This window comes from Mesoplodon mirus, assembly GCF_964341445.2.
Source record: "Mesoplodon mirus genome assembly, chromosome: 1".
In the NCBI taxonomy this organism is placed as follows: domain Eukaryota; kingdom Metazoa; phylum Chordata; class Mammalia; order Artiodactyla; family Ziphiidae; genus Mesoplodon; species Mesoplodon mirus.
In genome coordinates, this window is record NC_138976.1 from 20674820 (window position 1) to 20699305 (window position 24486).

The 24486-nt window shown below is 38.7% G+C and overlaps 1 long non-coding RNA gene across 1 annotated transcript in view; it reads left to right on the forward strand.

Moving 5' to 3' along the window:
* Window positions 1–2645: 2645 nt before the first annotated feature.
* LOC309799839 overlaps window positions 2646–24486 on the forward strand; it is a 112990-nt gene continuing 91149 nt past the window's right edge. The window contains exon 1 of the long non-coding RNA XR_014293355.1: window positions 2646–2660. This is a non-coding gene — a long non-coding RNA (uncharacterized lncRNA). The remainder of the gene's footprint in view (window positions 2661–24486) is intronic.

Consider the following 24486-nt stretch of genomic DNA (forward strand, 5'->3'; position numbering starts at 1 on the left):
TAAAGTTAAAATTGAATACAACTTAAAAAGCCGTTCTTTAGTTGCACTAGCCACATTTCAGGTGCTCAGTAGCCACAGGTGGCTTGGGGCCAGCTACTGGACAGTGCAGATACAGGGCACTAACATCATAGTAGAATGTTTTATTGCAGCGCTGTGCTAGACCCTGGGTTAGACACCAGCAATAGATCCAGGGGTAATCAATCAGTCACTGCCCACACAGAACTCCCAGTCAAGTGAGAAAGACAAGCAAATGAGAAATTATGCTAGGCTGGGGAAAGTGTGTGGTTTTTGTAAGCACAAAGGAAAGTTGGCTAACTCAGTCTGGAGGAAGACAGGAATGGTAGGCAAGACTTGAGGGTAGAGAGGGAGATGGTCTGTAAGCTGAGGATAAATAGTTAGGCAGAGATAGGTGAAGGAAGTAAGGAGCCCTAGGCAGAGGGAACAACTATGCAAGGATTCACAGGTGACAGCTGAAGAGCCAAGGAGCTGCAAGCAGTTTCAACCACTGTAGCATATAGTATGGGTGGTAGAGGTGGAAGATGAGGCTCAAAAGGTATATACCAAACCTTATAGACCTAATGAAGGAATTTGGATATTAGCTATCTGTTGTGTGTAAGAAACCATCCCAAAGCTTAGCAGCTTAAAATGGCAATTGGTTATTTGCTCACATTTCTGTGGGTTGGCAAATTGGGCTGAACTGAGCTCAGCTGGGCTGTTTTTCTGATGGTTACTCCTGGGGTCGCAGTCATCTGATTGCTCAGCTGGGGCTGGATGGTCTAAAATGCCATATGTCTGGCATTAGGTGCTACCTATTGGTTGGGCCATGTGTCTTAAACAGGCTTGCCTGGGCTTCTTCCCATGGCAGCAGTGTTCCAAGATGAGAGCAGAAACTACTAGAACTTTTGAGGCTTAAATTCAAAAGTAACACAATGTCACTTCCACCACATTATATTGGTCAAAAGAAGTTACAAGCCCAGCTCTGATAGGAGAAGCTACAACAAACTTGTGGCCATTTAAATCCATTACACCCTGGGATGATGTTGGCCTGAACCAGGGCGGTGGGTAGAGAGAAGTGGAGAGATTTTTATTTTTATGATATTTTGGAGTCAGAATTGAGAGGTCTTGGGGTTTGTTCTGGAACAAAGAGGAGAGGGTGAAGTTACAAATGACTCCTAGATCCTTGGCTTGCGTGATTGATGAATGGTGGTGCCCAGTACTCAGAGAGAAAGAGGAAGAACAGGTTTGGGGGGAAGATAATGTTTCCAGTGTGAGTCATGTCAAGGACAAAGTGTCTTTTAGATAGCTAGGTGGAGATGGGCAGGAAGCAGGTGTATATTTAGATCTAAGGAGAAGTCTGGCTAGAGATACCAGTTTGGGAGTCTCAGGTGCCTTAAGCCTAAAGCATCTTCCAGAGGGGCTGCATTCCCAGAGCGTATTACCGGCAGGGATCTGGTAAGTCAACTCTGTGGCTGCACTGAGCCTAGCCCAGGGCAAAGCAGTCAGTCTCTCCTGATTGCCAGGTTGTTATTGAGTTTCTAGGGAGAGACCTCAGCTCTGAACTAGATCAATGCTGCAAGTGACAACAGCTCCTGTCAGGCGGGAGGTCTCCTCACAACAGGTCACTGACTAATAAAGTAATGAATGCATCAACACTGAGGCAACATCAACAGGGGCTAGAGGAACCCTGATGGGGAGGCTGTGGAGGGGATTCCCTCTCTGGGTTGGATGACAGACGCCATGGCCAGCCCTGACATTCTGTGAAGGTACATTTCCCTCACCATCCCAACCTCCATTCCCACAGACACCTAACTTTCAGAAACTGCACGTCATTGAAGGCAGTTCTGCTGGGAGATCAACACTGCAGGAGGCACCTATTAGGGTGTGAAAGAAATGTTGGCTAAGGTCCTTGCCATTCATTCATTTATTCATTGGTTCATTCATTCAACAAACATTCAACAAACCGTTAGCAAACCCTGTGCTCTGTACTAAGAATACAGAGACGAATAGACTCTAGTCTAGAAGCAATTCGACTGCAACTACAAAACTTTGTCTTGTAGCTGCTGTCAGTTTCCGGAACTGTCTTCCCATTGGACCTCAAGAAGTACTGCGGGGTCTCTTTGCTATGGTGATGGGCTATAAAGGTTTGATGAACGAAAGAATGAAAGGAATAGGGAAGTGGGAGACCCGGGGAAGTATACAAAGAGGGATCTCTGCCTGGGTGGTATCAGGGAAAACGCCAAAGAAATAAAGCAACATCTCTATCTGGATGAAGAATAAGTTAAAAGAGGACATTTATTAAGTGCTTTCTCCGTGGCTATTACAGTGATACCCTCTTTCCTTGGATTATATAGATTCTCTGGCAGCGCGGTCTTGGGCACATCGATCCTATTCTCTGGAACTTCGTCCACGCACTGTTGCAGTAAGAAGGCAGGGCGGGGCGCTCTCGGCTCGACCCCGGGAGACGTCAGGCGAGAGGAACGGCGATTCGGCGGCCGGCGAGGGCGCCCGGAGGATTTTCGCCAGAACTCCAGCCCTAGTGACGAGCGCCTTGTTGCTAAGGGCGGAGGCGCGTGAGGCTGTGGACCTTGGAGACCGCGGATGCCCTCCGGCTCGGCGTCCTCCGTCGGCCTCAGCTTCCAGCCCGACCGGCCGGCCGGAGGGTAAGGAGCCTGAGGCGGGAGGAAAAGGCGTAGCTGGCGGGAGGGGAGGTGGGAGCCGTCGCTCTCTCTGAGCCGAAGCCGCTTGCCTGGCCGAAGAGGGGAGCGGGTTCCCAGGTCCGGCCTTGCGTTGGGTGGCGTTACATCCAGTCTTGGGCAAACACCCCTCCACCCACTCCTAACCCCGACCCCCATCAAAAATAAGCTTTGGCCATACGCTTAGAGAGGGCGAGGGGCATTTGTGATCTGAACAGCCAGAAAGGAAAAACTGCGCAAAGGTTGTCTCCAAAACTTGGGGCAACCTTGGGAGTTCTGACCTAGTACTGATTCCCTGAATGACTTTGGGCAAGACGCTGTTATTCTCTGAGCCTCGGTTTCCCCTATCTGTACCATTAGTGGGTCAAATCAGACCGTTTCCCACTTGCTCCGGGTTTTGTTTCTGTTTGAGCTTTGGTTTAGATTCCTTGGTCTTCCAGAGTGTAGTTTAGATGTGTGCAGAGGGAGATGTGGGGAGAGGGAGGGGGATATGAAATCATCATTTACATGAGCAGTGGACCAGGAGTCCAGCTGAATAAGGTCCAGTACCCCATATTCGCCCCTGTGTGACCTTTAGCAACTCATGACTCTGAGTCCCAGTTTCTTCATGGAAAATGACAGGTGGGTATATTCTGGAATATATCAAGGAATGTTGTACTGGAGAGTTAAAAGAGTGTTCTATGAGTTATGTTTAGAGTGACCACTGAGGGACTTCCCTGGCAGTCCAGTGGTTGACTCCGAGCTTCCACCGCAGGAGGCACAGGTTGGATCCCTTGTCGGGAAACTAAGATCCCGCATGCGGCGCGGTGCGGCCAAAAAAAAAATAGTGATCACTGAGTATCTCAAAGCCTTTGAAAAACAAATTGGGGCAGAAATGGGTCCTGGGATTCAGATTTAGAGATTTAGGCCTGATTCCACCTTGGAACCAACAAGGACATTGAGAGCCATATTGAATTGCAGGGTTTCCCAAGTCCTCTGTAGCCTTTCCAGGCCTGATATCTGGAACAGGGCAGGGTAACCGCCTGAAGGATCTGTTGTTGGAGAGTTGTAAAGGACTTCATGTTGTTGGGTCCTTAAAAAGCTTCTTGCCAAGCAGACTCTCCCACCTTAGTATTTCATTCATTCATTCATTCATTCAAGAGATATTTGCCTTGCATCTGTTTTCCCAGGCTATGCTTAAAGTGCAAATACAAAAAATGAACAAGACTATCCCTCCTCTCAAATATAGTGCATGTTCACAATATAAACCATGGCAGGTAACTGAACAGTATTTTCATTTCTTAGTCTACTCCTAATAAATTACAACATGGACATTATTCAAGTACATATATTTTGTTCTCAAGATTTTAAATTGCCTCGCTATATAATATCTAACATAATGAACTCTTAGCCTTAGATTTCAACCATCCTGCCTCTATTTTGGACTGTAGCAATGCAGACAGGAAACCTGACCCCATTTTCAGGTTGTAAAGAGAAATTCTAAGTACCTGAAAGACTGAGGAACATGGTGGCTTTTATTTAAGATGGGGAGCTAGAGAGCACATACCTGGACTTGGGCCTGCAGCAGCACCAAATTGCACCAAGAGTTCCCTTTATTTTCTCTCGCATCTCTGTTTCTCCTTTTCTCTCTGCTGGATTAGCTACGGGGACTCAAAGTTCTTCACTGTGTGGTCCTGGTACCAAGATTCTCCTCGGAATTGTAAAGCTATTCACCTTCTACATCGAGCACTTATTTTTTCCCCAGCGACGTTAAGTCATCCTTAAGAGGAGTCAGGTGATAGCTCTTAAATATATTTTAGTCATCCCTTTGTGCATTATATGCTCTTTCTTGGAGACTGCTCCTGACATGGCGTTCACCGTGCTCTCAGCTGGCCTCCTGAAGTTCTGCCCTGCCTTCCCCACCAGGTACAGTTCAGGAGCTGCCTACCTCAGGGTGATAGGTTATCTTCTAGTTGCTTATTCCTTTCCCTTTTACATTTAGAGAATATAATTTGAATACATAAACTTCTCTGTGACCACAACTTTATTTGCAACCCACAGGTTTTGTTATGGCATATTTTCATTATCATTCAATTAATAAAATTCTAATTCCCATTGCGACTTTGTCTTTGACCTACATAATGATCAGAAGTATGTTTTTAATATCCAACTATCTGGTAAAATATTGGTTATATATTTTTAAATTTCTTGCTTATTCGGAGTCTTGTTTTATAACCGGAATATAGTCAATTTTATAAATGTGCCATGTGCACCTAAAAATTTCTGCGAAATATATATATTCCATCATTGTTGGTGCAGTGTTTTATGTAAATGTAGGCCAAAGTTATTAATGATGGTATTCAGATCTTCTCTAATCTGCTGATTTGTTCTTGTGGTTCTACGTTACTGATCTAGGTAGTTTAGATTTTTCTATTTCTACTTAGTTTTTTGGAATTTCCCTTCATCTATTGCATTGAAGTGTAGATTTATAATATATTCCTTGTAAAGTAACATTGGGTTTTATTATCCTGCCTTATCGCCAGTGATACTTTTTGCTTTCAAATCTATGTTAACATTAAAAAATCTTCTTCAATTTTACTTATTGTTGTTAGGACATAATTTTTTTTTTTTTGCGGTATGTGGGCCTCTCACCGCTGTGTCCTCCCCCGCCGCGGAGCACAGGCTCCAGACGCGCAGGCTCAACGGCCATGGCCCACGGGCCCAGTCGCCCCGCGGCACGTGGCACCCTCCCAGACCGGGGCACGAACCCGCGCCCCCTGCATCGGCAGGCGGACTCCCAACCACTGCGCCACCAGGGAAGCCCAGGACATAATTTTTGAATCCTTTAATTTTCAATCTGACTCTTGTCTCTTGTAGGTGGTATAGAATTAGGTTTTTTGTTTGTTTCAATAATCCTTGTCCTTTAATTCGAGTATTTACAGTTAATGTATTTTCTTATAGACCGTTTACTCCTCGTTTACTATTTGTCCCACCTTGTTATGTGCCTTTTGCTCTTCTTTCTTCCTTTTAGATTTCTTCAAATTCCATTTTCCCTTGTATTAGCTTGTTATTTTTACATAAGTAGCAGTTCCACATGTACCATGACTTATTAGCTCTTTTACTGCTTCTCAAGCAATGCTGAGATCTTAAATTTCTTTTACTACTTTTTCCTCTTCCATTTGTTTTAATGCATTCTAATTTTTGATATATTTTATTATTACTCTTTTGTGCAGTTAGATTTTATTTAGGTTTATCCACTTATTTATCCTTTCTGTTATACATAATTCTTTATAAAGTCCTTATTTTCGTCTGTGATAATCTTCCTTCTGCCTGCGGGTCTCCCTTTATAATTTAATTCAGTCAGTTCTGATGAGAACATATTTTCTAAATTTTGTTTGTCTGCAAGTTTCCTTATTTCATCTTTCCTTCCAAACAACATTTTCTCTGCCTCTAGAATTCCCAATGGGCAGTTCTTTTCTTTAGCACTTAAAAATGTTATTCCATTATTTTCTAGTATCCAGTCAGTTTCGTTGAGAAGAAAGCTGTAATCTTAATCCTATTGTTCCTTTGAAAGTAATCTGTCTCTTTTTCCTTGGGCTGCTTTTAAGATGTCATGTTTTTCTTTACTATTCATGAATTGTACTGTGGTGATCTTAGGTGTGGTTTTCTTTGTATTTGTTCTTGTTGCTTTCTTTAGTGCTTATTGAATTATGGCTCCATATACTCTTTTTAGTTTTAGAGAACTCTCAGCTGTTAATATTTCTGAAATATTGTTTTCATCCCAATCTCTCTCTCCTTTTTTCTTTGGACTCCAGTTTACACATATGATAAAAATGTTTACTGTGGCCCATATGTCTCAAATGCGCTTTTGTGTACTTTATATTCTTTTCGTTTCCCATGCTTTAGTCTTAATATTGTTACTACTCTATCTTCCAGTTCACTTACCTCTCTTTACCTGTGTCCAATCCACTACCGAGTTTTAAATTTCGTATAATTTTTAATTCTATCAGTTCAACTTCAATCAGTTTATAGTTTCTAGTTGTCAAGTTAAGTTCTCCACCTTGTCATCTATTTTCTTGAACTTGATAATATTTACCAAAATATGTATGAACTTTAATGTTTAGGTCATCTATGATTCTGATTCTGTTTTGTTTTTTATTCTAATTCTCCTTTTCTTGGTAGTCTTGGTGGTTCTTCAGTGAATACCAGACTTGGGATATGACAAGTTGTAGGGAACCTGAATGACGTTACAGTTGCCCTTTGAACAACCTGGGTTTGAACTTCACAGATCCACTTATACATGGATTTTTTTTCAATAAGTAATACAGTACTACATGATCTGTGGTTGGTTGAATCCTCAGATTCAGAACCACAGATAAGAAGGACCGACCATAAAGTTATATGTGGATTTTTGACTGTATAAGGAGTCAGCATCTCTAACCCCTACCTTGTTCAATGGTTAACTGTATTTTCTTGAGGAGAGAACTTCCTATTCTTAAGTAGGGAGCAGAGGGGAAGATCTGGGCTCTCAGCTGGCCTCAGTCACTGGACCAACTTCATACTCATTTTCCTTCTTTATAAGGTTCAGTGTAGATGTTGCCTCAACCTTCCTAACACACAGACACACACACACACACACACACACACAAACAGACACAGACAGACACACACACACACACACATAGAGACTTTCAATGTCCTAATTCATATCATTAGTTTTCCATTGGGCCACAAATCTTTCATAGGTTCTGAACCCCAATTTTGTCTCTACAGCATTATGAGCCAACTAAGTCTTTGCTTTGACTTCAGTTAGCTTTTGTTTGACTTCTTAGCATCTTGCCTTGTCTACCTATTATAAATGGAAAATACTGCAAGGGAACACTGTTGCTAAATCCAGCTCCGTTCTCTGAATCTTTACTCTCTCTGTGATTTTGGTCCTTAAAATTCTAGCTGTCTTGTTATTTCTCAATTCCAACTCTGGTTTCCTTAGTCCTATGACACTGTTGTAAGATCTACTGGCTTTTCTACCTCTTAGGAGCCACATTTGGTTTCTCAGACTTTTGCTCTTCATCAGTAGTTTCTAAATGACGGGGCTAGAAAAGCATGTGCAGAATATTGTTCTCACTTCAGTGAGTTTCTTTCTCTATTTTACTTTTCTAGGTCATGGCTACCTCAGTAGCTTTCTAACACTCACAGTCAAATGTTGCTTATGATTTATCTGGCCTAAGGTAAACTGATATAGTTGGAAACAGAAGTTCGTACCCACCATTTAAAAAATTCTGTTTTGTCTTTCTATGAATTCTTTTTGTCCCATCTTCTGTCACTTTTTCCTACCCAAAATTCCCATTCTCACAGATAGATTATTTTAAGATTAAAAATTATTATTAAGCTAATATGTTAATTTTGAAAGGAATTAATTTTGCTTTGAACAAGAACACAGATTGGTGAATGGAATATGGAAGATTCCTTAAGACCTGTTTCATCTCTAAGAGTAGTATCCAACCATCGGTACCATAATAAGTTTGTCAACTTTCGAATAAAGCAGTCTTTATAAAATCAGCATTATTCAATAATCTCAAAAACTGCTTCACTTTCCTGCTCATGCCTCCAATTTCCAAATGTTCAATAGGAGCAGAGAATCATGGGATGGGTCGTGGAGAAATGGCCTGTCATAGTAACTATAAATATTGGAAGAATGGAATTATAAATAAAGAGGGTTTTCTATGAATATATTTGAAGTGTTTGTTCCTAAAGAACTTTTAGAATAAGACTCAAAAGTTTAACATAGAAACACCTGTTGATAAGTATGAAACTCCGTAAAATTTATGTCATCATAGTTTTTTCTTTTGTGTTATGTGATTGTCAGAGTCACACAAAACTGTGTTTTTCTGGACTTCACAGATCTTCTTATTTTTACTATGGGATCAGTGACCCTACATTTTTGAAACGTGGCAAAATCATTAAAATTGGAACATTTCTCCAAAATCCAGGGCATATGATTTACATTTCTGTAGAAGGCAATATTATATTTCTGTCTAGTTCTGGGGTAAACATTTTCATACCTGCTAATCCAATTTGACTAATGTATCATTTTTACAGTGCATTAGTGTAAATTAAATGGTAAATTCAGTCAAACAGTCATTTCATACATCAAAAAGGAAAACCAGTTAACACAACTGTCTGACTGAAATGAATGAAGAAAACAATTCAAGGCAAACAACTGTCCCAGTAAACTTGTATAAACACAGTAGTGGTGTCATGTGCAGAATTAATCTTCCCTCACCCTTAAATGGAGAACACTCTGCCAGCCAATTCAGTCACTCAAATGATACTGAATTATAATATTCCAGTTTCATTTACTCTCAGTTACTGCTGACTGCCCTTCCTTCTCCTTCATCTGTCCATCAGTGGAGAATGTCAGAGCAGGAGAATAGTAATATTGGCATACTGTACTGTACTGTACTCTCTTGAATTCTACAGCTTCAAAATTCTTAGGCTAACTCAATGATCTTAAGAGTCTGGTGCAGAAAGGATATGCGAATTAAATCGCAGACCACTGGCTGACCCTTTCAGCACTAACATCCCTTATTCCTGGTTCTAATATATCACAGAATACTCAAGAGGAAGGTTTTGAGTGGTCAGCAGAAATATGGCTCCAAATCAGGCACATGGAAAAGAAATGTTGTCATCTCTGATCCACTTTAAAGTTGACTTGTCTTTTACTCATAAACCAGATTCAGTGTGAATTCTATTCTGCTAAAGGTTGGAGAATCTGTTGGAAGAGTGTGGCCAATTCTTTTGAATTTTTTTACTCTCTAACTTTTTGTTTTTTTAACATCTTTATTGGAGTATAATTGCTTTACAATGCTGTGTTAGTTTCTGCTTTACAACAAAGTGAATCAGCTATACATATACCTATATCCCCATATCTCCTCCCTCTTGTGTCTCCCTCCCACCCTCCCTACCCCACCCCTCTAGGTGGTCACAAAGCACCGAGCTGATCTCCCTGTGCTATGCGGCTGCCTCCCACTAGTATCTATTTTACATTTAGGAGTGTGTATATGTCCAAGCCACTCTGTTACTTCATCCCAGCTTACCCTTCCCCCTCCCTGTGTCCTCAAGTGCATTCTCTACATCTGCGTCTTTATTCCGGTCCTGCCCCTAGGTTCTTCAGAACAATTTTTTTTTTTTAGATTCCATATATCTGTGTTAGCATACGATATTTGTTTTTCTCTTTCTGACTTACTTCACTCTGTATGACAGTCTCTAGGTCCATCCACCTCACTGCAAATAACTCAATTTCATTTCTTTTTATGGCTGAGTAATATTCCATTGTATATATGTGCCACATCTTTATCATTCATCTGTTGATGGACACTTAGGTTGTTTCCATGTCCTGGCGATTGTAAATAATGTCGCAATGAACATGGTGGTACATGTTTCCTCTAATTACGTTTTTTTTAGGGTATATGCCCAGTAGTGGGATTGCTGGGTCATACAGTAGTTCTATTTTTAGTTTTTTAGGGAACCTCCATACTGTACTCCATAGTGGCTGTATCAATGTACATTCCCACCAACAGTGCAAGAGGGTTCCCTTTTCTCCACACCCTCTCCAGCATTTATTGTTTGTAGATTTTTTGATGATGGCCATTCTGACTGGTCACACAAAGAACTTTGGCATGGTGTTCATCATCTAGCTTATCCTAACATGCAGACATTTATGAGAGTAAAGTCAGGTCTTTGCCAGAATGGGTTGCTTATTTGGGCAACTAGGTCAAATCAAGAAGGGCAAATGTAGGCTGCAAGAGTAAATAAGGAGAGGAAAAACAAAAAGAACGAGACATATCATTCATCAGTGATTTTCCCCCCAATATTCTTAGCCTCCACCTATCTCCATCTTACTGGTAACACAGGAACTAGACTGAACTATCAGGTAAAAGGTCTCTACAGAAACTGAGGTAATATAGAAAATAAAAAAATAAAACATAAAATTGTAAATTTTCTCCCTAGGGATAATTGAGATGATACTTCAATAATAACATAAGATCAGGGAAGTCTAAAGAAATTTTAGAAACCTGGATAAAGTAAGAAAACATCTGTTCGCCAGCATCCGAATATTAGAGAGACACCAAGACATGTGGGCCAAGTTGTGGAGAGAAGGGAAACACAGACGCAAGCTTGACACTTGGTGCAGTTTTTCTCCTTGGGGCATTTGCTGATTCAACTCATACAGCCTAGGAGCTGAAAAGCCAAGGAGTTCAAAAGACTGTAACCACAGAAGCCAAACGGCAAGAGCTCAAGATAAAAGCAACAACTAATGGAATGACAAGCTACACGTATCCTTAGTCTCACAGGGCTGGGGAAACCATTACATTTAAAGCCTAACAAGTACAAGGGTAGTTGGGAATAGGGAGAATCCAAACTTTCACATGGTAATCCCAAAGGGCAACCAACACCCGTAGAGGAAGGACAAGACAGAAATAGAGCACCCTTCACACAGACTGAAAAACAGTTTTCAATTACCTCAAACTGAGAATGGACTAAGGTTTCCAGTCCCTATAGTAACTGTCTGCCATGGGCAAAAGGAAATCTTTTCAAGAGAACAATAACAACATCCAGAATGTGGAGGTATCTTTATAGTTTCCTAAAATAAGTTAAGCCCAATTTTAATATAAAAAATAATTGGACATACCATACTAAATGACCAAAAGCTAAAAAAAAATAAAAGAAAGAAAGAAAAAAGACAATATAAATAGACACAGGAGGACAAGAGTTAGTAGGCGTTGGTTAAAAAACAAAACAAAACAACTATGATTAAACAAAGAAAATAGACACATGGCAAATAAGCATATGAAAAGATGCTACACATTCCATGTCATCAGGGAATTTTAAATTAGAACAATAACGAGATACCACTACACACCTATTCAACTGGCTAAAATCCAAACACTGAAATACCAGAGTTGTTGATGATGCAGAACAACTGAAATTCTCATCTGTTGCTAGCAGTATACTTGGCAGTTTCTTAACAAAACGAAACATACTTTTACCATACAGTGATCTAGTAATCATGCTCTTTGGTCTTTACCCATAGGAACTGAAAAGTTATGTCCTCATGAAAACCTGCACATGGATGTTTATAACAGTTTCTTTCATAATTGCCAAAACTTGAAATCAACCAATCAATCAATCAATCAATCAAATCACCTGTTTTTCAATAGGTGAATGGATAAACAAACTACGGTATATCAGTACAAAGGAATAGCTTTGAGCAATGAAGAGAAAAGGTTATGAAGCCATGAAAAGACATGGAAGAAGCTTAAATGTATATTGCTAAGAGAAAAAAAGCCAATCTGCAAAGGCTACATGCCTATTATATGATTGAAGCTATATGAAATTTAGGAAAAGGCAAAAGTGTGGAGACATTCAAAGATCAGTGGTTGCCAGAGGTTGTAGTGAGGGAGAAAAGGATGGGTGAAGCATGGAATTTTCAAGGCAAAGAAACTCCGGCGTATGTTTCTGTAATGGTGGATACAGGTTATTGCACATTTGTCAAAAATCATATAATGTACAAAACAAAGAGTGAACTCTAAAGTAAACCATGGACATTAGTTAGTAATAACGTATCAATATTGGTTCATTAACTATAACAAATGTATTACGCTAATGTAAGATGTTAATAACAGGGGAAACTGGGTAGAGAGGTAAGGAGGTATGAGAACTCTGTCCTTTCTGCTTAATTTTTCTTTAAACCAGAAACTGCTCCAAAATAGTCTGTTAATTTAAAAAACAAATCTAGACCTGCATACAAAACTTGCATATAAATCCAACCACAGCAGCATTATTCATAAGAGTCCCAAAGTGGAAATAATCCAAATGGCCATTTACTGTAAATGGATAAATGAAACATAGTAATATCCACACCATGGAATATTATTCAGCCATAAAAAGAAATCAAGTACTGATGCATGCAACAACATGGATGAACCTTGAAAACATGCTAAGTAATTGTATGATTCCATTTGTATGCAATGTCCAGTCTAAACAAATCTGTAGAGACAAAGTATATTAGTGGCTGCCTAGGGTTTGGAGAAATGGGGGAGTGAGTGACCGATAATAGATTCTTCTTCTTTTGGGGGGTGGATGAAAGTTCTAAAATTGATTGTGGTGGTAGATGCATAACACATTAAATTGTACACTTTAAATAATATGGAAAGTAAATTATATCTCAATGAAACTATTATTTAAAATTATGCTTAATGTATTAAAAAAGGGACAACATGTACAATTTAAGCAAAAATTATCTGTGAAATGCAACCAAAAGAAACTTCTAGAATTAAAAAAGCGGAAATTAAGCGCTCAGAAGATCGGTTGAACAGTACCTTAGTCAAACAAAAGAAAGGATTACAAATGTCAATTAAAAAATAACTACACAAAAATTTGGAGGGAAAATGATGGAAAACAGAGAAATAAGTACTTAAGACATATAGAGTATATGTGAAACACTGTGTCTAGCCAGCCCCAAGTCACACAGCCTAGGGAGGAGACACACAGCCTACCTGAATCACAAGGACTTCTCCAAAGTAAAAATGAGGTTCTGATGCCAGAAGTGGAAGGAATGAATTACAAAGGAAAAGAACAATGGTAAACTATAATGTAGATATACATCGGTAAATACATAGGTTCCCTGGGGTTGTGATCTGGTACAAACAATAAAAAAAAAAAGATAAGACTCATAGTAGAGGCTGCTAGATTCTGCTGAGGAAAATGTCCAGGGAGGGAAGAGTTGACTCATTTCATTATTTTTTTAGTGTCCACATATAAGTGACATCATGTACTATTTGTCTTTGTCTTATTTCACTTAGCATAGTGTCCTCCAGTTTTATACATGTTGACTTAAATGATAGGATTTTCTTCTTTTCTAAGGTTGAATAATATTCTATTCTATATATATACCATATTTCCTTTATCCATTAATCTACTATGGACACTTAGGTTGTTTCCATACCCTGGCTCTTGTGCATAATGCTACAATGAACATGGGAGTACAGATATCTCTTCAAATCATGATGATGTTTCCTTTGGATATATACTCAGAAGTGGGAGTGAGGAAGAACTTATGACACAAATCGACCATGTGTAAAAGATGTTGTAGGAATGAAAAAGTCTGAACACCTAGGAAGAGTGTGGAGTATCTGGAAAGGTCATTGTTCCAGGTCATACATAGTTTAAAATTATGACATTTCAGTGAGCCTGTGTGCATGAAGGCTTGCTTATATTTTGGGATTTGAATACAGTGCAAAGAAGTGTTGCTAAATTTTTGATCAACATCAAAAGGGTGGAAATGTGTTTTCTTTTATTATGAAACTGCAGGAAAGGCAAGCCTAGAATTCTAGGCTCACTAGAATTTCCCCTGATCATAGTGCTAATTTAGGAGAAGAAGAAGGATCCAAGGGCATAGAACAATTTTGAAAGCAAAATAATACTGCTGAGTCTTCACCCAGTGTATGAGATTAAGTTTTAATGGCATATGATGAAGTGACCATGACACAGCCGGCAGAGCTCGCTGAGTTGTTGAAAATGGCTCTTGAAGCTACAGGAAATGGACAGTAGACATAGAAAAAGAACAAGGTAAATCCCAAAGAGTAGAAGGACAAAATTAATCAAGAGAAAAGTCAAAAATAGAGAAGAAAAGCAGTAAACTTGACAAATAAAACCAAAAGCTTGTTCTTTACAAAGACCAATAAAATAAGCAATATTTGCCAAATATGATAGAGATGGGACTAGCTATAAAACAGAATTGTTTTTTTTTAATTACAGAAGAATACTATGGTAGATTTATACCAACACATCTGAAAATCTGGACAAAATGGCTGATTATTGATTAGTTATATGCAGCCATTATTTACACCTGTTTTGAGTAGCGAATACAAGAAGCTTTATGAAAATAGAAAATATAATCAAAGATATACACCTTAGAAAGACATGAGTTACTTCCCAATGTATATAAACAATTAGATGAGTCCTAATACAAAAATCAGATATGGGGCTTCCCTGGTGGCGCAGTGGTTGAGAGTCCACCTGCCGATGCAGGCGACACGGGTTCGTGCCCCGGTCCGGGAAGATCCCACATGCCGCGGAGTGGCTAGGCCCGTGAGCCATGGCCGCTGTGCCTGTGCGTACGGAGCCTGTGCTCCGCAACGTGAGAGGCCACAACAGTGAGAGGCCTGCGTACCGCAAAAAAAAAAAAAAGTGAGTGACAACTTAACTGATATATGGAATATTTTGCTGACTTACAAGAGCATGCAGAATTAAATATGACCCAGTTGAAATGTTAATTTTATTTTAATGTGTATGTTGGGGTGGAGTCTTCAAGGTGCCAGAAAACAAGCATTCACCCATCCTGTTTAGAACTGCAGCACACAGACACCTTCAGTTACCAGTTCTGTTCATTCCATAGAATCATCTTGAGAAAACATGCTGTTTTTTATGTACCTGGTATATATCTTAATTAGTTTGAAGGATTTCCCAAATACCTGTTAATATGTAGTTCTCCAATTCCAATCTTGCCACGTCCTGTACCAGTGACACAGCACATAGGAGCTTTATTTCCCTTTCTTTCTCTGGGTTGTTCAGAACCCAACGAAAGAACAATGGAATGGCATCAAAGAGATCAGGGTTCTTGACTCAGATTTACCATAAAATAATAGTGCCCTCTTGGGAAAATTATAGTTATTCTAGGCCCCTTTCCTTTTCTTTCCTTTGACAGAGCTGCACTAGATGACCCCAAGGAACACTGCACTCTTTGCAGTCGTAGCTTAGATGTTATTGGTTTTTCTGAAACAAAAGAGGACAATGACACGTGAAACTGTGCAGCATCTGTGTAACTATGTGTTCTTAGCGTTGCCTCCATTTTACAGGTGATAAGATGGCTGAGCACAGAAGTAGATGTCTTGACCAGAGGTTCCAGAGTAGACGGAACTGAACCTCAAGTTTCCTTCTTTCCTGAAGCTCACTTAGCCAAAACATAGCCTTCTGAATATTAAGCTGTAAAGCATATTATCAGTATGCTTTAAAGGAAGCGGTTCTTCTAGGATTTCTAATTAATAGCAGGAGGTTTTGAAATTCTTCAAAGATCATCTAATTTTGTGAGATTTACAGCTCTATTTTCCTGTCAAGCAAGTTGTATTAGTGCCTATCATCTGAGCTTCTGGATGCTTGTCTGAACCTCTTGAAGTTTTCTTCTTGCTATCTGAAATTCATGCCAGATAAGCCTTTTTCTAGAGCGTATATACAGACTTGTGTATTTTTATACAGAAAAGCGATGCAGTGAGTCAGGACGGGGGTTAAGCCCTCATTCTCAGAGTGGTATTGAGCTCCTGGTGAAATATAATCATCATTTCCTCAGAATCGAAAAGCAGTCATCTCTAGTTTTTAATCCCATTAACTATTTATACATTTATGTATAATACATGTATTTATTGTACCTACTAGGTGTGTTCTCTTTGGGAATGACAAAGCTCTTTGAGACATAGGTTGTTCATTTTTTTGTTTTCCCACAAATACTGTGACTATTTGAGCAGGAAGGTCTATATTTTACTAACATCTAGAACCAGCAGTTAACACGGTGTCTAAGATGTAGTCAATAAATTTGAAATACATAAATGAACACATTTTTAAGAAAGGGCCAGGACATGAAAAAATAGAAATTTTTCATTTTCAGTCACAAAGCAACCAGAGACATAAAAATGATACAGACAACAAGTGCTACGGTCATTCAAAGAAGGCATAGAATAGATACAACAAGGATCTCCTCTATGGCACAGGGAACTCTACTCAATATTTTGTAATAACTTATAAGGGAAAAGAATGTGAAAAAGGAATCACTGTGCTGTACACCTGAAAGTAACACAACATTGTAAATCAACTGTACTTAAATAAAAAAACAAACAGACAACAACAACAGAAAAAAAACGAAAGAGGTCATAGAAGTTTTTGTGAGATTCCATAAGAGAAGCCAAATGAGGACGGGAGAGACGGCTTTTGAATCAATTCAGAGGAGAAGTCACAGAGAAACTTGTCTTTGACCTGAACTTGAGTTTCCATTAAAATTGCATTGCAGGGATATTACAGATGAAGGTAATCACATAAACTTACTACACTGAGACTTGCAGAGGTTATGAGTGTTGTTCAAGATCCCAAAGCAAGTGCATCATGGAATCAGAATTTTCAGTGAGGCCTAATGAACTAAAAACAAACAAACCAAAAAACAAGCCCTTTCTGTGATACCATGTTGCCTTTGAAGTCGTTTTTTTGGTGGGTTGGTAGAAACTGGTTCCAGTGTTTCTGGCAGGAATGACTAGTTCTGTCCCCCCCACGGCCCTCCACCCCCGAGTTGATCCTCAAAGTTTCCTTTAGAATGGACTTGCTAAAATGCAGACATGCAAGTATTCATGACGCCTGTGTCCAATCATTTCTCCTGCCATTGCCTACTTCACTACTGGAGTATATGAACAATTCACTGTCTTCATTTATGCTTTTCCCTCCTCCAAGAATTCCTTTTTCCCTGGGCAACCCACTTCATTTTTCAAACCTCAGTTTACATATTATGTCTTTTGTGCAGTCTTCTTTTTAGTGTTGTGATCACACGCTCCTTTTTGCTACCCTTGCACTTCTGCATGCCTGATTGCTGCACTCGCTACATTGTATTCTGATTGTATTGTTTACATATCTCTGTCTTTTCCTGGGCAACATTCCTTGGGGCCAGGGACTACCTTTTTTCATCTATTGATGTTGCCTTAGCAAGTTACTTGTTGTGAAGTAGTTAGTTATAAAAATGAGACTTGATTAAATTGAAAATTGTTATGTACATATTAGTTATTATCATTTACAGATATAACAGGAAAAAATATTAATGTTGGTGCTGAAAGTTCAGTACTAGTAAATGGTGGTGGTACTTGACTTCACTGATATTATTTTCCCCACTATTTTATAACTTCCTACCTGATATCTCTTCTTTATTTCCATCTCTTTCTTTATTACTAAACCAAGAAAAACAGGGATGAGGGTAGGGCTAGGCCATACTTGGCTGGAATAGTAAAGAAATTGTGTGGGGTTTTGGTGAGAAAATCCTGAAGCGTACAGGTCTGCATCTTCCTTTTTTTTTTTTTTTTTTTTTTTTTTTTGCGGTACGCAGGCCTCTCACTGTTGTGGCCTCTCCCGTTGCGGAGCACAGGCTCCGGACGTGCAGGCTCAGCGGCCATGGCTCACGGGCCCAGCTGCTCCGCGACATGTGGGATCTTCCCGGACCGGGGCACGAACCCGTGTCCCCTGCATTGGCAGGTGGACTCTCAACCACTGCGCCACCAGGGAAGCCCCTGTTTGAAGTTTTTTGATAAATTAGATTTGATAACACAGTTTTATAAAAACTTAGTTTGGACATTTCTGAACCTCTTTTTTTGTTTCCTTATGGAAGAAAGCTGCTTGTTTAGGGTTAATACTAATTCAATGGGGGTAAGATTTACACAGGACCAACCCTAACTTTCATAGTGTGTGGCACAGGAAACAACTTTGAATGGCCATTTCAAGGAACAATATACTTAAGTGTATACAATGAGTAAAATGGATGAACTACACAAATTTATGAGTTGAAAACCATAGAATCATAGAATTTTCTCACTGTAAAGGCTCTTACTTTTCCAAATGCTTAACTTCAACCTCTGTTAAAGCACTTCAGTAACTGGGAGTTCTTGAGTTTATAATGTAGTCGGTCTATTTTATAGTTGAAAGGTTCTACTTGTCAAAATATTCATCCTTTTATCAACCTAAACCTGTCTACTTGGTCTAAAATCTTCAGTGTGGGACAGTCTAAACCCGTTTTCATAGGACAACTCCTAAAATAGTTTAGAGCGACCGCCTACTTCTCTCCTGGTCTTGCTTCATGACATCTATTCCCAGTTCCTTCAATTACTTCTTATATAACAATATTTTAGATTCCAGACACTTTACTGAATTCATCACTTTCTTCAGTATAATAACTCATTTGCGGAATGTGATATTTTAAGCCTAAAAGGATTTGTTTACTGTTTTCTGTAAAGAATTAAAACATAAAATGTCCAATCAACCAATAATTCTTCACCTAACATGATTCATATACAGCAATTGATAAGGAAAATTTAAAAATTCAAATTACTTCATTCTTAAAGAGTGATCATAGTATGTCCTTATTTATAATGTGCAGGAAATATGAATTTTCTTTCTGTGCATCTATAACAGTGCCCTCTTGCAAGGTACAGAGGATACTCCATTGATGCTGCCTAATGATGTGTATGTGATATCCTGATATTTACTAAGAAGTTAGACATTCAACAGGATTTTTTGTTCCCAACAGACATACATATATGAATTTTTCTTCTCTATTTTTTGTGTGTTTCTAACTTTTATTATTCATCTATTGGCACTTAAGTGCATTCACCAAACTGCATCATAAACATCAAAGCAGATTACTTCACTTTACCTTTTATGAGATTATTATACTTATCAACCAATATTTGAGCCCTTAATATGGACCAATCATCCTAGCCTGTTAAGCACAGAGGTACAGAGCATGGAGTTGAAAGGGCACACACCAAGATTTGAACAAATTACTTAATCTCTCTAAGTCTTCATTTTTGTATGTGAAAAATGAGAATAATTATAATGATTGAACTCATAAGGCGGATCGTAGAACACATCTAGGTGCTACACGTAAAGAGCTTGTTTGACTACCTGGCAAAAATATCCATTCTTTATTAACATGATGGTGATGATGATGTTGATGGTGATCATGATGATGATGATGATGAAGCTACCAGCAGGTGTCCTTATTAGGTCGGTAAGAATGGTGAATAAGCCACAAATCATGTCTGTGAACATTTGCATTCTAAGGCTACACTGCCTTTGCCTTCCCAACTCCGGCTCCACTCCTCATCTGTTTAAACATCTCCCAAGATAGCTCAGGTCTTCTCCTCTATGAAGCTATTGTGAACTACTCCTCTAGAATGAACTTAAAATACATTGCTTGCACTTATATAAATTTATATCAAGTACAAACTTCTGCAGTGGAATTTATTATGCTTTATTGCAATTTTTGTCTCTATATCAACTTGCAACTCTTTTGAGGAAAGAAACTGGGTCTTATTCCTAGAAACGAAAACAGTGACAAGCAAATAAGTCATAAATGTCTAATTCAGCACATTGAAGTTAATTTTTCTAGAATGTTAGGGAAAACACTTAAGGGAAAGTCAGATTCATTGTTGTTCACACAGTCCTAAGAATGGACTTTCTCATAACTTGTATAATTCTATATGTAGCAAGTGAAGATTAATCAATGGCAGGTTTTCCTTCATTTATATTTATATAATCTTAAACTAATTTAAGAAAAGCCATCTCATCCTTCTGAGTTAAGTTACAAACACTAAGCATTTTAATATTTAAATAAGAATGAGACTAGCTTTCTTCACAATTCTGTGTTCTCATAGTTTAAAAGGATGTCAAAATTTAAACTTTTTGTCTATCATCTTCTTCCAGACTCACTTAAAGTGTGGTTCTTAACATAATCCCAAGTTCTGAAACTAATTGAAGAAGGTTAAACATCTAGTGATTTCAACCTCTTTTGGTCAGCCTCAACATTTCCTTCAAAAACAATTCCCATTGACCACAATATCTATACTTTCAGTCTATTTTTCCCTAATAAAAACAAGAAAAAATTCATGGTGACAGTTCCAGATTCATCCATGAGGGGGCAAACATGTCTCGTACACACAATGAAGGGAAACCTAGTAATAAACTAGTTACACTGGGAAAAAATGGACATGGTGTCAATAGCAAGATTTGGCCCATATTAGAAAGAAAACAGTGATCCATATCTGTTTGAAGATAATATGTTTGTTTAATTTTTACATTTTACTCCTATTTTCATTGCCAGAGGAAGAACACCTGAAGGATGGAGCTCGCTGTAATAGTCAAACAAATGTCTCTCTAGAGAAAAGAAAAGCACTTGAAAACATTGCAAGCTCTGTTAAACTTATTTCTAGTCTAACAACTTTAAAATTAAAAGTAGTCTTGTAAAATGCATTTCTGAAAGACTTTATCAAAAATGCATACCTCACCTCAGATAATGTCACTGAATTAAGGATCAAGAAATTAGAGACAAGAATTCAGCTGAAAGAAACATGGAGAATTCCTGTGTAACAGAGTGAAATGTGGAGGTTCTAGCTGTGTTTGCCCTTACCATACCATTATCAGTCAAGATATTCAGTTTTGTGTTCCAACATGCAGTTAAAATCAAGTGTAGCGCTCAAGGCGTAATTCCTCAGTTCTCTGCTTACCCTGATTAGAGCCCATGCTCTGTCATTAGAATCACTCTTTCGTACAGACACTGTGAAGTCCCTTGGCCCTCACTCTCAGTCATATTGGCAGTGCAAAATGCCAGCCCTAGTGAAATAGAACTTATGCCAATTCAGCATCTGGGCCAAACAACTAAACATGGCTGGAGAAAAAAACGAGCAACCTTTCTAATTTGCCTCATTTAAATTCATAATCATTTTACCCCATGTGAACTCTTAGTACTTACTAGAAAACTGATTGCTTAATCAATTCTCTTTTCTTCTGTCCTAGAGAACAATTTCATAACTCCCCTTTCTTTACGTCTATAACATGTCTTCCTCTAAATTCTCAGCTGCTTCCTAATTTACTGAGAATACAGGAGGGATCAAAATAGAATATCCGTGAACTCCAAACACCAAGTCTACCATCCTACCTGGATCTATCTGAAACCACATGTTCTGCCTTCCTTCCTCCTTTGGCAGAAGAAATGTTTGTCCTCTGTTCTAAGGCCGAACCCTCTACTCTGCACTGGATACCTCCCTTCTGGCCGAATCAGGGATTTCTCTTCTACTGTGTCTCCTCTTCCCTGTATCTTCCATTATTTGCTCTCTACCAGATGCTTTCATTAGCATGCAAAGATCTAATACCTCCCATCTTAAAGGGAAAAATTCTTTCTTTCTTCCCATATCCAATTCTAATCATTGCCCCATTGCCCTGCTCCTCTTTAGAGCAAAACTACTCGAAAAATGTAGCTCTACTTAATGTTTCATTTCCTTATCTCCCACTTACCTATTTTTGTCCTCTCCACTACATAGAAACTATTCTTCTTAAGGTTATTAGTGATATCTATTATATGTTGCCAAGTCCTATATTAAATGATCAGTTCTCATCTTAATCTACCAGTAGGATTAACAATAACTCCCTCTTCCTTCTAACACCTACCACTTGGCTCATGACACAATTCCTCTTATCTCCCTGCTCACTTCTTATATCCTTTGCCGAATCCTCTAGATGATGGAGTGTCTCCTGGCTCAGTCCTTCAACGTCATGTATTCTCTGCCTACACCTACTTATAAAGTGATTTCATCTTTAAATCTAAAGACTTTAAATACCATGATGATGTACCGATTTTCATCTACAGCCATGATAATCTCTTGCTGCTGAAATTCAGACTAGTATATCCAGTTGTCTACTTCACATGTCCACACATGCCATCACAAATTTAGTATGTCCAAAAACAAATTCTTTTTTTTTTCTTTTTTTTTTGGCGGTATGCGGGCCTCTCACTGTTGTGGCCTCTCCCGTTGCGGAGCACAGGCTCCGGACACGCAGGCTCAGCGGCCATGGCTCACGGGCTCAGCCGCTCCGCGGCATGTGGGATCTTCCCAGACCCGGGCACGAACCCATGCCCCTGCATCGGCAGGCGGACTCTCAACCACTGCGCCACCAGGGAAGCCCCAAAAACAAATTCTTAATCCTCTAAAGTTCTCTCTTGACCATCGCCTAAAAGACCCTAAGTGATTTTTCGCTAACCTAGCTTTCTAACCTTATCTTCTAACAATTTCCCCTTTGATCATTTCACTACAAACCAACTAACCTCCTAGTCTCTGGAACACATAAAGTATAAGCCCACCCACCTGCATACACCAAGCCTCTTTTTCAGTGTATTCATACGGTTTGCTCCCATACTTCTTTCAAATCTCTGCTCAAATGTTCCCTGACCACCCTATATACTTGCCCTAAACCTTGCATCATTACGCTGCTCCTTCATGGTCCTTCCACTAACTAACATGCTATATTTATGTATTTATGGTGGTCTCCTTCCACTGGAACATAAGATCCATAAAGAAGAGATTTATTTGTTCACTCCTAGAGCCTAGTGCTCTAGTGCCTAGAACAGCAGCACATATTAGACACTCCATCAATATCTGCTGAATGGATGAACATCAACTTGCCTGATGACCAAGCACAGTTCATTGAAACTTACTTTTTAATCACATTTCAATTTCCTCTTCTTATTAGCTTAAATTTGATTTGAAAAGTTGAATATTCATTTTTATTAAAAAATGAATAATTATAGAGACATAATTCTTTATAAATACTATTTAATAATCTATTCATTACAATGCAAAAGTTTTATTCAAAGTATACCTTTCTCCAGAAGGGATTTTTTGGTTTTCTTAGATTCTTTAAAAACTTAAGGTTAAAAAATTTAAAGAGCAATGCCTAAGTACATTGTTTTATTTCATGACTTCTACATGATGATTTATTTTAAAAAGGGTTTATTTGAGAATTACTTACACCACACTATTGAATGTATCATATGCCATTTACCAAGCATCTCACTTAAGTACACATACATTTTGCAATTAAATCTAGGCTTCTAATTATAGAATACTACCTGTATTATATAGATCTGGTATTATATGTGAACTCCTTACCAGTAAAAACAAGGTGAATTCTTAGCGCTGTCTAAAGAAACAGTTACTGTTCTGTTTGTAGTCATTTCCCTTCTTCCATTTTCCTATTTCTGTTACAGATATTCAATATGAAATATCAATCTTCATATGAATGATCATTTTCTTGTACTCTTGTATCCGTGCTTTCATATTAATGCAGGAAAATTTTAGTCCAGTTATAATTACTTGAACGCAATTCTATTTCTATTACTATAGCTTTGCCATCCCTAGACTACATTTGTGCATATTTTACATGATATAATTTCTGGCCTCATTGAAAGGGTAGATGTTTATCATAAAATTTTAAGATTTCTGTAGAGTATGATTAATCAACCTAAGCTGAGCAACTACCACACACACACACACACACACACACAAAGGTATTATTATTATAGAAATTCTCCTCCTACCCTTTCTCATAAGTCAAAATTATGTAAAACAATATTGATTGTCATGCAGTGAGTGCCCAATTCTTTCCTAGTAAACTAAGTTCCCAGCTTTAGGCAGACCCCTATGTAGTGAAGAGGGCAGGAGACCTGGCAGTCAGTGGATGACAGATGCCTGGGCCAAATCACCCTTACAACTCCTCTCCATAATAAATCTGAGAAGCTAATCTCTGCTAAATTGTTAATGGCTGCTAATCAGATACTGGATGCATGGTTACCCCTCTTGATAGTATATTTGTATTTAAATGAGTCCTTTCTGGAAGGACTCCTTAACCCAAAGGAGTGGTTCTAATGCTGACAGGCATTCAGGCACCCAGGGCCTCTGGCTCAGGTTTTCATATTGTCCTTTGCGGAGACCCATGATATCATGAGGCCATTTGATCTCTAATTCCAGAATATCAGAAAGGAATTACTGCAGACCTCAAAGTCATGATCCGAAGATTGTTTTTTAAAAAAGGGTTGTTCAATGAAAAGTCATAGATTAAAAAACTGATCTATTTCACCTCACCCCAGCCACTATTCATTAAATTAAATTATCTGGCA